The sequence below is a fragment of the Olea europaea genome, unplaced genomic scaffold (genome assembly GCF_002742605.1).
Source record: "Olea europaea var. sylvestris unplaced genomic scaffold, O_europaea_v1 scaffold796, whole genome shotgun sequence".
Taxonomy (NCBI): Eukaryota; Viridiplantae; Streptophyta; class Magnoliopsida; order Lamiales; family Oleaceae; genus Olea; species Olea europaea.
The window spans coordinates 25,250-37,020 of record NW_019266391.1 but is presented as its reverse complement, the minus strand read 5'-3'; the positions used below and the strand labels follow the sequence as shown (position 1 = coordinate 37,020).

Sequence of the window (11,771 nt, the reverse complement as noted above, 5' to 3'; positions counted from 1 at the left end):
AAGATGCAAAGAGAGTCTTAAAATACATCAAATGGGAATGCAGAGATGAGAATCTGGTTTAGGAGGTCAAAAACTTTGGATTTAAATGGTTATACTGATAGTAATTGGGCTGGATCTTTTGATGATATAAAAGTACCTCTGGATATGTATTTTATTAGGGGATCAAGTGTTGTTTGTTGGAACTCAATGAAGCAAAAAATGGTGGCACAATCAACAATAGAGGTAGAGTATATAGCTGCATTAGAAGCCACTAACCAAGCAATCTGGTTGAGGAAAGTACTGGAAGATCTTAACCACAAGCAAGCTAATGCAACTTTCATTTTCTATGACAATCAATCAACAATTTCTATGGTTAAGAATCCGGTGTGTCATGGAAGAACAAAGCACATCAAGATCAAGTATCATGCAATCAAGCAAGCAAAAGAAAATCATAAAGTGAAGCTAGTGAATTGCAATGCTGAAGATCAATATCCTGACATCCTTACCAAATCTTTGTCCAAATGAAGGTTTGAAATATTAAGGAAATGTCTTGGTGTTTCTAGCTAAAGTGTCAAGGAGGAGTATTGACATTAGTTTGACACTTTTGTTGATAAAAGTCTAGTGTTTTTTTGTTGAACTTATTTTTAGCTAAAGTTGAGGTCTCTAAGTGATTAAAGTCTGTCATAGTATGGTCTTGCATAATGTTAGAAATGCTGTCAACAAGCCCCCAGGGCACATCTCCAAGTGGTAAAAGGAAAGGGTGGAGAAATCCAGCTTTGCTTGAGGTTGCTGCATCAAGGGTTCGAATCTTGAAATATGGATTTGGCTCTTGGGGAAGTGCAACTGTACAAGCAGCCTTCCACCCTGTACCCTTGGAGGCATAACCTGCAATTTACCTCCCTCACGATGCTCTAGGACAGGGGTGGTGGGGGACCCTTAAGGTTAGGGTTTAACCTTTTTTTAGAAATGCTGTCAACAAGTGAAGTGGTAGTAGGTGAAGAGTTGTTGACTAGCAGTGTGTTAGAGATTTTTTGCAATGCATGCATATGTCCCAGCCGTGTATGTATTAATAAGAACAAAAATATATCTATAAAATATTCAACTTTCTTTCTCTTTAAATTAATATTCCAACAACTTTTCTACATTTTCATCTTTATCAATATTAAATTGATGGAGCTGAGAAACCTATGTAGTTCTTGTTAAAGAGAGCCCCTATTTTGTAATTTCTGGAAATTCTCAGGGAAACTTTGCAAGAGAAATATGGCGTGAAATAATAGAGGTAGGAATATAGGCTTTCATACTTGTCATGAATTCTGTTGTGGGGTTTATGCACATCAATGATTTTGTTGTGAGCAGACGACAACAAGTTACGGAGTACATGGTTGTTAGTTCATGATATCGGAGCCATCATTCGATCACGTTGCTCAATGAATATGGGTTATCGTTAGGCCATTGACCAATAATGCTAATGATAAAGAGAACAACTTTGGTGATGATCAAAAACATATTTTATTCATAAGTATGAAGAGTTATATTTTTTTAGGTACATAATAATAGGTATAGAGAATGTTTCCTATACTCTTTTTTAAGTTTAGATGCAACAATATTTGGTGAATGATTTTTATTTGTGTTTTGATGAAATATTTTGGATTCAATACTATATGTCTAAATTAATTAATTGCCTCTTTATATTATTATATTATTTTGAATTAGATTAAAAATATTACTACAATATAAATAAAAAATAAACATATAAAAATAATTTAATTTCTTCCTGTGAGTTCTTTCATATTAGCCTACAAGTATGTTTTCTCCATGAAAATATTTTTATAGAGAAAAATAAGGTTTAGCCCACAAAATGCTATGTACCATGTTACTACAAGTTTTTAATTGGAAAAATATCCATATCTTAGCTCACAAATGTTCATTCAATATGATAATTTTTTTGTAGGAAAAAAAATGATTTAGCCTACAATATAATTTATAGGGAAAAGTAAAACCTTTTTGTGGGCAAAAGTAACTTTAGAAGTCAAATGATTTTGTAGGGAAAAGACTTAAGGGATGAATTGTATTCGTCTTCAAAGGCTTTGTTGGGAAAAACTTTAGTCCACAAATTTAAAAATTTGTTGTCTTTTTACCTATCTCCTCGATGTTTGCCCACAAATATGCCTACTAATTTTTTTCGTCTGCAAATGTTTTTTTTCCCCACAAATATAAACATTTTCCCTACAAAGTTTTTCATCTGTAAATGTGTGTATATATATATATATATATATTTCCCCGCAAATACAAATATTTTTCTTTGTAGGGAAAACATAAAATTCTTGTAGTAATCTGGCATTAATGTTTCCGCCCTTCTAAGATCTTTCATTTCCATCAAAATTGTTACGCTATTGGAATTATCAACAGCTGAAGCGAGAATCTTAGATACACCAACAGTTAAAATCGGTTGACTTTATCTTTGTATCTACTGTAATCTGCATCAGCATTCAAGAAACGTCATCATAGGATATTAGCTACCATAGGAATGGCAAACTGAAATGGCACACATATTTGTGTGTTCCTTACTGTCATCTATATATCTAAAATCGATGAACATAAAAAATAATGATAATAAAAGGTTGAACCCCAACCTTGAAGACCCCCACCGCCCCGCCCTTGGAGCATTATGAGAGAGGTAAATCACGGGACGTGCCCCAACAGATCATGGAACAAGAGCTTGCCTATACACTGATGCCCACAAAAAGTCCAATTTCATATCTCAAAAATCAAACCCTCACACAACAGATGCCAACAAAACTAAAATTACCTCACTCTAGTCCTTTGCACCACTGAGCTATGCCTCGGGGGACAGATAAACATAACTTATATTTCAGGTATGAGTGTAGAATGCAGAAAAATTATGGTTGTACTAGCACCTCCTGACATGGGCTTGGGTTAAGACATGCTCACATTGGAAATTATCTCACCAATTTCAGTGACCTTAGACCAATGATTTGGTAATCCCAGATTTTTCTAAGGATTCATTTTCAAGTAATGACATGGCTACCTAAACTGATTCCTGAGTCTTAAATTTGTCCTCCAATCAGGTTATCTCTTATTCATCAAAGGTACTTACATTATCATCACAATAAGTATCAGGGGCTCCACAATTTTCTTATTTATTTAATTAATCGCGAGTTAAATGATATAAGTATTCTATTTATTGTTCAATGATATATTTATTCATTCCATCACCATCATCATTACACCAAAAAAAAATTTACAACTTCTTTTCAAAGATACAAATGCGAAGATTTATATAGCAAAATCCCCAAAGATTGAACAAAAGAACAAGAAAAGCATTCAGGTATGAGTGTAGAATGCAGAAAAATTATGGTTGTACTAGCACCTCCTGACATGGGCTTGGGTTAAGACATGCTCACATTGGAAATTATCTCACCAATTTCAGTGACCTTAGACCAATGATTTGGAAATCCCAGATTTTTCTAAGGATTCATTTTCAAGTAATGACATGGCTACCTAAACTGATTCCTGAGTCTTAAATTTGTCCTCCAATCAGGTTATCTCTTATTCATCAAAGGTACTTACATTATCATCACAATAAGTATCAGGGGCTCCACAATTTTCTTATTTATTTAATTAATCGCGAGTTAAATGATATAAGTATTCTATTTATTGTTCAATGATATATTTATTCATTCCATCACCATCATCATTACACCAAAAAAAAATTTTCAACTTCTTTTCAAAGATACAAATGCTAAGATTTATATAGCAAAATCCCCAAAGATTGAACAAAAGAACAAGAAAAACAAGAAGAATTTGGTCGTAGAATTTCTGGTTAAACATTTTAAGTATTTGCTGTGACAGCAGATTTTGGTTAAACATTTTTAAGTATATTGTGCTTTCAATCTCTCTCTTGCCCCTCTTCTCCCAATTTATAGAATAATTGTAGGTTAAACTTGCTATGTGATGGAGTTAGAGTCTTAAAATAATTTATTCATGTCACGAAACTTCTTTTAGAGTTAGGTCAAATTACTCAACGAACGCTAAACTCTTTTATCAAAATTATAAGTGAAGAACAAAAACAAAGTAGATTTGAACATTTTATTTTTCACATCTTTTCTGTTAAAAAAATCTAAATTCAAATTAGGAAATGGATCTGATATTCTATGGGGAAGTTCAGGGAATTCTCTTCATTCGGGCATTCTGCCATTATCAATTCGAGTGATTAAAAGTGAATATTATTCTACTTTTCCTCCAATTTTATTAGTTTAAACTAGGGGTGGGTGGGGAAAATTGGTGATGAAGAATGGGTGAGGGGGAGATGACGGAAATAAAGAGTAATTTTGGGATGGAGAGTACATTATAATACTGTCAGGGAAAAAAAATCATTTTTAATTTTTATTGGGTTAGAACTCTCTGACTGTAAAATTTGTTGCAAAGTTTTCATTTTAGAACAGATTTTAATTGTGGTGTGATTAAAATGTTGTGTAACAAGTAAAAATAGTAGTAGCAGTATAATTAATCAAAGTGCTCAATCACGTTGGAAACCCTAACGACTGTGATTTAGTTATTGGGATCCCTTTACGACAATTATTCATTGTTGTAGAGTTTTGAAAATTTGAGTTATTAGAGAGTAGAGATGGCAAAAAAATTCGCCCCTAATGAGGCAAAAAAAACCCACCCCGACGAGTTGTCTCTGTCAATGCCAGTCTGGAAAAAAAGAGACTGTTTGGGAGTGATTTTGAGAATTGATTTTTTGACCGTTAGAAGAAAAGTGGGGTCCACCCGTGAGAGAAGAAGTCAAATATGACGACTGAAATAGTGAAATAACGATCAAAAAATCAATTTTTTAGGTGAAAAAATAAGGCCCAAACAGGCCCTAAATAAAGTGATTGAAGTCGAAATTCTACTGAGAAAATAGACTAGTCCACATCAATGGAAGGAACTCAGAAAGGAGGAATTTTAATACTTGTAGTTGTTCAAACTTAGTGAAAATGAATTTGCAGCTGTTAAAATATTTACACACGGATTTCTTTACTTATTATTACGAAGACTTATTCAGTAATTCCTCTCCACCCCCACCATTGTTCACTATATATACTATAAAAACAACTCAACGTACAAATCACATCAACTTTCTCTATTGTTCCTTGGCTTAAAAAAACACAGTTTTTCCTTAGAAAAATCAATTGTTTCTTGATTTATACAATTTGGCTTTGATTTTGAATTTTTATTTTATTTTCCAATAATAGCATGACTCGAAATTCTTAAAACATAATAATAATAATAAATTAATTAATTAAACGGGGCTGTAAATGGGGCAAACCACCACCCGCCTCGGCCCGAACCCGACTCATTGCCATCCCTAGTCATGGGATCCATATCTTTGATGTGGAGGCATTAATTGGAGAAGGGGGAAAGGACGTGCGGTCGTTTGAGCTCCATTCTAGCTCATTAAAATGAGTTCTCAATAGTACATTAATTGTTAAAAAATTACAAAGTACACAGTGTATTGTCAGGTCGTAAATTCTTGTAGAAAGCCTACAAATTCAAAATGTCAAAAATATCCTCATTTTTTAAAACCAATTTCCAAAATTAACCCTCCTATTCCTTCACTTTTAATAAATTTTCCACCATTTAATTTGAAGGGTAAACTGGGAATGTATATTCTTGCTCCTGCGAATTTCCCCAAAAGTCAAACATCGATTTGTTGAACTCATAATTTCCAACAACTCTATCCTGGTGGTCCCCACTGATGCAATGAATGAGAATGGCCAAAAATGGAGCTCAAACGAGATTATCTCCAAAAGACTATTTGTAAAGAGTATATTGTATTATTTGAAGAGCATTTACAAGTTTAGAGAGAAAATTTTGAAGTAATCCAACAAACTTTTTATATTTAACACTTTATGTTATTATCCAAATAATATTTAATATTTTTCTTTATCTTTTATTTTAAATAGCTTTTCTTTAGATTAATCTATTATTTTTTTATTTAAAAAAATTAAAATACTTTGAATTCATTTAACTCCTGTTTAGGAGCCATTTTGTCAAGATAGCTACCAATTTTTTGACCATTGCCAATAAAAATATCCCACTTCTGCCCCCCCCTTTTTTTTTTTTTTTTTTCACTTCAAGAAATAAATTATCTCCTAAATTTGAAGTCTACTAGGGAAAGACTTATCTCCCCTATTTATACTCTGAATTACTCGTGCAAATTTCCATCAATCCCTATGTTTGACTATGTCAAAGAGGGTATATTTGGAAATGAATTTTTAGGTGATAATTTATTGATTAAAAAAAACCATGGCAGCACTAGGGCCCACTTGTACATTGCCAACCGTAAAGAACTCGATTAAAATTCAAAAAAAATTTCTCCCAGACATGAGCTTAATTACAGAGATTTTGAGAGTCAAATTCACTTTCTAAATTTAATATGTTAGTTTAAGAGTATCCCATAGCATGATTTTAAGAGTTGATTATTTAAAATAGAGAGTATCTCATATTTAAAGAATCTCTTAAAAATACCCTAAAAGGACATGAGAGTATTAACTATGATGGTTAAACATTTTGGAATAAAAATTACACTTAACCTGATTTATAAAATTACCCATAATTTTATGGCTATATGCATAATAACCCCATAAATTGCTCTCTTTTGTTTTAACTAAATGGGTAATAGAATTTTCAAGCTTTATGCCGCTGTTATATTTTAAATTCGTCTAAACGTTTAGAGCTCATTTGACCATACTTTATGTGCCATCTTTATCTTTCCAAAGATTTCGAGTAGAAATTACTTTTTGTGAAGTGGTAGTATACTTTTCTTCATATCACACATCTTTTAGGAATTTTCCTTGTACTGATTGAGCATTTACTTCCTCAATAAGTTTTCAACTAATGAGTTTCTATAAATGGTTGAGTTTTCAACTAATTTTTGCTATTATTTTTTCCATAGCTTGAAGTATTTGTTGATCTGGTTGCGAGTGATGGAAAACTCGAGCAAGTTTCAACTTCAGAGAACTCTTTCTATTCAGTCCTGCTTCCTGGAACTAAACTCCATCCCGGCCTCTGGTGGTGCCGAAGAACCTGACTTGAACGACACTGAAATTACTTCTTACCCTCCTGTTCCAGTTCAGTTCTACTGTTTCAATGTTCAAATCCCAAATCGAACTTTCATGCATTCCGTTCCTGCCGAGACACAAGCACATCGTTTTTCATTTTCGGAGAGAGCCGGTAAGTAAACCCTTTTTACCATAAGATTCTACATTCTACAACATCAAGCTATATTTCAGGTGTGAGTGCAAAACTGTTGAACAAGACTGGTCGTACTAGCAACTTCAGACTTCTCAATGTTGTTATGCACCTAACAGGTATAGAATGCATTACAAGTCCCATAATAAGCGTGTTCATCAACTTTGGTGATTTGACTTTTGTTTCCTTATAAATCTAGGAATCCAGGGAGTTATTGAGAAAAAGCTGATGCAATCCCAAGCCCTGGAATTGGTAAAATTCTTGTGGAAACAGGTTCTCTTCTTATTGGATGATTCAGAAATTGGGAAGTTACTCAGAAGCCCTTCACGACCATTGTTCATAGATACAGAATTTGGAAACTTTCAGTTCATTAGGGAGCTTCTTCTCTCCTGTCCTGATCTCATTTGGAAAGTTGATGAGCAAAGTTGAAGCATTTTTGACATTGCAGTTATTCATCGCCAAGAAAAAATCTTCAAACTTCTTTATGACATAGAAGCATACAAAGATTTGATCACATCCTATAAGAACCCCAGCAATTGTAACATGTTGCACTTGGCTGCAAACTTGGCTCCTTCAAACAGACTTAATATTGTCTCTGGTGCAGCACTTCAAATGCAACGGGAGTTGCTGTGGTTTAAGGTGACTTTCAAATTGTATTCAAACTTTATTCTTTCCCGTTTAAGTTAATTAAAATTGCTTTCCATGTGTTTTGACTCTTCTTCTTATTAACATTCAAAGGAAGTTGAGAAGAATATGCTGCCATTATACAAGGAAATGAAAGACTCAGAAGGTAGAACACCCCAAATGCTATTTACTCAGGAACACAAGGGATTAGTCGAGAGTGGGGAGAAATGGATGAAGGATACAGCATCATCCTGCATGCTTGTTGCAACACTTATTACTACAGTCACTGGCGGATCCAGCACCTGGCGAGCCCCCGCGGTCGCGTGTGCTGGATCCGCCGGGAGCAAATTTTTTTTTGGTTCAGAATAGACAAATGTTTAGGATATATTTTTGGTAAGCCAATATTATTTCAGCATTCGCTTCTAGTCAAGTTGGTAAGCACTTGCATGCCTTTTTTGGATGTCCCGGGTTCGAAACTTGTAACAACCAATTTATTGTATAATTTTTTAGTTATACAATTTTAACCAAAAACTAGTGTGATAAGGAAAGCCTGAAGGGAATTGAACCCGTGTGCTTCTTCTAGGAATATTGACAACTTGACCACTATGACACTTGTGAAGTTGTGCTGTTAAAATTAACAAAAAAATATATGTTAGATTTTACCGGGTTTAATGTAATCGTAAAAATTCAAACAACATGCTCTTCCTTTTAATTATACAAAGCAACAATATCATTTGGTGAGTACAATTTATTCTTATAATAAAATTATATATGTTCAACTTCAACAAAATAATTATTTTATTTAAATTTTAAGCCTTATTCGATTCCCATTTAGTTCAGAATACATTTTTTTCTTTTATTTTCGATCAAACATTCTTTAATAAAATAATGTTATATGCAAATTCAAATTTTTTATTTTTATTTTTAACTACACATTTTCCATCAAATCACTACTCCAAAATGCTTTCTTTTTTTTTTTTTTAAATGACATCAAATGAGCTCTTAATATTTTATTACGATCGACGGTCCACGGTCGCCCGTGCTAGCTCAACATCCTGGATTCGCCATTGACTACAGTAATGTTTGCCGCAATTTTTACAGTACCAGGAGGCAACAACAATGATACAGGAACCCCTATGTTCCTTAAGGACAAGTCATTTATGATTTTCTCCATGTCAGATGCACTTGCTCTGTTCTCCTCTGTGACATCTATATTGATGTTCTTATCTATCCTCACCTCGCGTTATGCTGAAGAAGATTTCCTTGAGTCTTTGCCGAAGAGGCTGATTATTGGCCTAACAACACTTTTCTTTTCGATAGCATCAATGCTACTTGCTTTTAGTGCAAGCTTTTTCATTGTGGTTGGACATCAACTGGCTTGGATTATTATCCCGATTGCTCTCACTGCTTGTGTTCCAGTTACGCTATTTGCGTTCTTACAGTTTCCTTTGTTGGCTGATGTTATGCATTCTACTTATGGATCAGGAATATTTTCCATGGAAAGGAACGAAAGGCTTTATTAGGCTATTTATGACCTGATTACTCTATTATGAGATGACAGAATAAAGCAAAGGACATTTCCTGTAATTGCACTTTGACTAGTGCAATTTTTTTTACCATTTGTGATTATTGTTTCAGCCTTTTGTACTTTTTTGGGTTATGTGAAGGGGTTTTTATGTTATTGTATTCTTTTTTTTCCTTTTTTATTTTTATTTTTTTGAAGAATTATGGGTACTTTAATTCATCTAAAATGATTGAAGAAATTACCATAAAGTGATATGATAGAGATTTTTCCTGCAATTTCTTTGTAAATTAGTTGGAATAGCTTTAGGCATTTGGTTATAGAGGCTCGTTTTACAAAAGAAGTTAAATCTTGTGGCAGAATTTTCAAATAACATCGGTTTTGGACATTGTTAGATGCGTTTGTGAGCTTCTAAGAGTCAAGGAAATAGTTTGGTGGAGGTTTGATAGTGGGGAGGACTAGGTTGGATCACGAGCCTTGATGGCTGCCCAATTGGAGGGCAGCATGTAGGTATTCTGCATGCCAATGGGGACGGCTGCCCCAAGCTATTGGGCAGCTGCTAATGACACTTGAAACCGCCCTACGCTTGTGGGCAATGTCTATGATTCTCCCTAGAACAAGTTCTTTGGCACCCATTTCTCCAGTTTTTTGATGTATTTTCACCATAATTTTCTTATTAAACTTATAGTACATAAAGTTGTCTCTTGTGAATGATTATAACTCTTGGGAGGAGTAGTTTAACAACCTATAAATAAGATTTTTAATTTCATATACGAGAAACATGGAAATATATGATAGAGTTTTCTTTCATCTTCCACCTTAAAACTATATTTTTTGTGCATAGTTAAACTCTTCTTTTTCAAAGTTTGTCCATGTTTTGTAATTTGAAAATACAGTACATGACCCTCTATATTAGCTTCTTCTCTCCTTAGTGTTTGGGCTTGTCTTCATTAGGCAAAACGCATACACCATATTCAGATTCTACTGTATTCTAGAGGTATCTTTTCTTACCAGTGTACACCATCAAGAGCAATTATTGCCTAAAGAAAAAAGCACTGCCTTGTAATCCACCACGGAGCTATTATTTCAAGTCTTTGTGAAACATCTTCATGAAATGTGTTTGGTTTGATCTTCTACATAGGTTCGTAACAGTTTCTTCAACTTGTTTCTTTGGCTTAAGAGTTCAACAAAATTTTCTACAAATTCATCTATTTCTTGTCCCGACCATTACGAATGTAGCACCAACAATCTTAAGATAATATTCCAAGTTTTCAATGGCACCACCATTGTCTTCTATAGGAGATTTCATTTAGATTGTGTCAAGTTGGAGCTGTTCGATAGATGATATTTTTCACTAGTAAATTGAATCATTGATTTCAAAAATTAAAACGCAGGGACATTTAAATGGACGTGATGATATTTTTTCAGAGGAGATGAGACCTACTATAGAGATTTCATGTTGACAACTATCTCAGTGCTGGTGATTATGTAACATGCAGTAATGGATTTCATCCTATGACTTGATGATGTCATAGCACCTTATATGAGGTTCTTTATACTTCGATGATGTTGGATGTTGCCCTTTCAAGAGTCACTAACAAGACATCATTCAGCTTTGACAAGAATCATATAAAGGTTATGAATGATCAATAGATGATTTCTCACTTTTTGATAGTAAAAGATTATCATTTACGTTTATCTGCTTATGTTGATATCAAAATCCTGGGCTAAGGTGAGTTCATAAGTCAAAAATAGTTTTGACTTATGAGTGAGATGAAAGATATGATAGATTAAATCGAGGTTGACACATCTCTATATCTCATAGTTTAACAGATTATAATGATGAAAGGATAATAGTTACTACATGACATTTTTTTGTTGCGTGTATTGCCCCAATAAATTTTCATATGTCAATTAGGGATGACAAATATAAGTTGATTAGTCTTTGTAAGTTAACGCTAAATTGAAAGGAGAATTTTCAATTTATCCTACTTTGTTATATAAGAATAATGATTCGCATCGTCTAGTATAGTGATCGGGAACCTAATGGGTTATTCATGTGAAACCATGTAACAATTGAAGTTACAAAACCTACACGAGGTTGATTCAAACCCAAGAAAGCTAAGAAACTAAAGTTTTGAGTTTGATTAAAAAATATTGAACTAAGTAACCAATAATCGCTAACAATTTGTTGACTCCTTGATCACTATAATTCAAGAACTTTGCCTCGGTTGTTTGATTCCCATAAGAATCAAATTTTGATAAGTTCGTAATTTGTTTAATGAAGAACCAGGATTTTGAAAGCAAAATAGCTCACCAAATAATCTCTCATTTGATATGAACAATGAATGTTTTTATATGAAATAATGAGTCTTATGTATAGAGA

The 11,771-nt window shown here is 33.5% G+C and overlaps 1 pseudogene; it reads left to right on the top strand.

Moving 5' to 3' along the window:
* The first annotated feature begins 6,974 nt into the window (after positions 1–6,974).
* Positions 6,975–9,544, top strand: LOC111391465 (annotated as a pseudogene).
* The last annotated feature ends 2,227 nt before the right edge of the window (positions 9,545–11,771 follow it).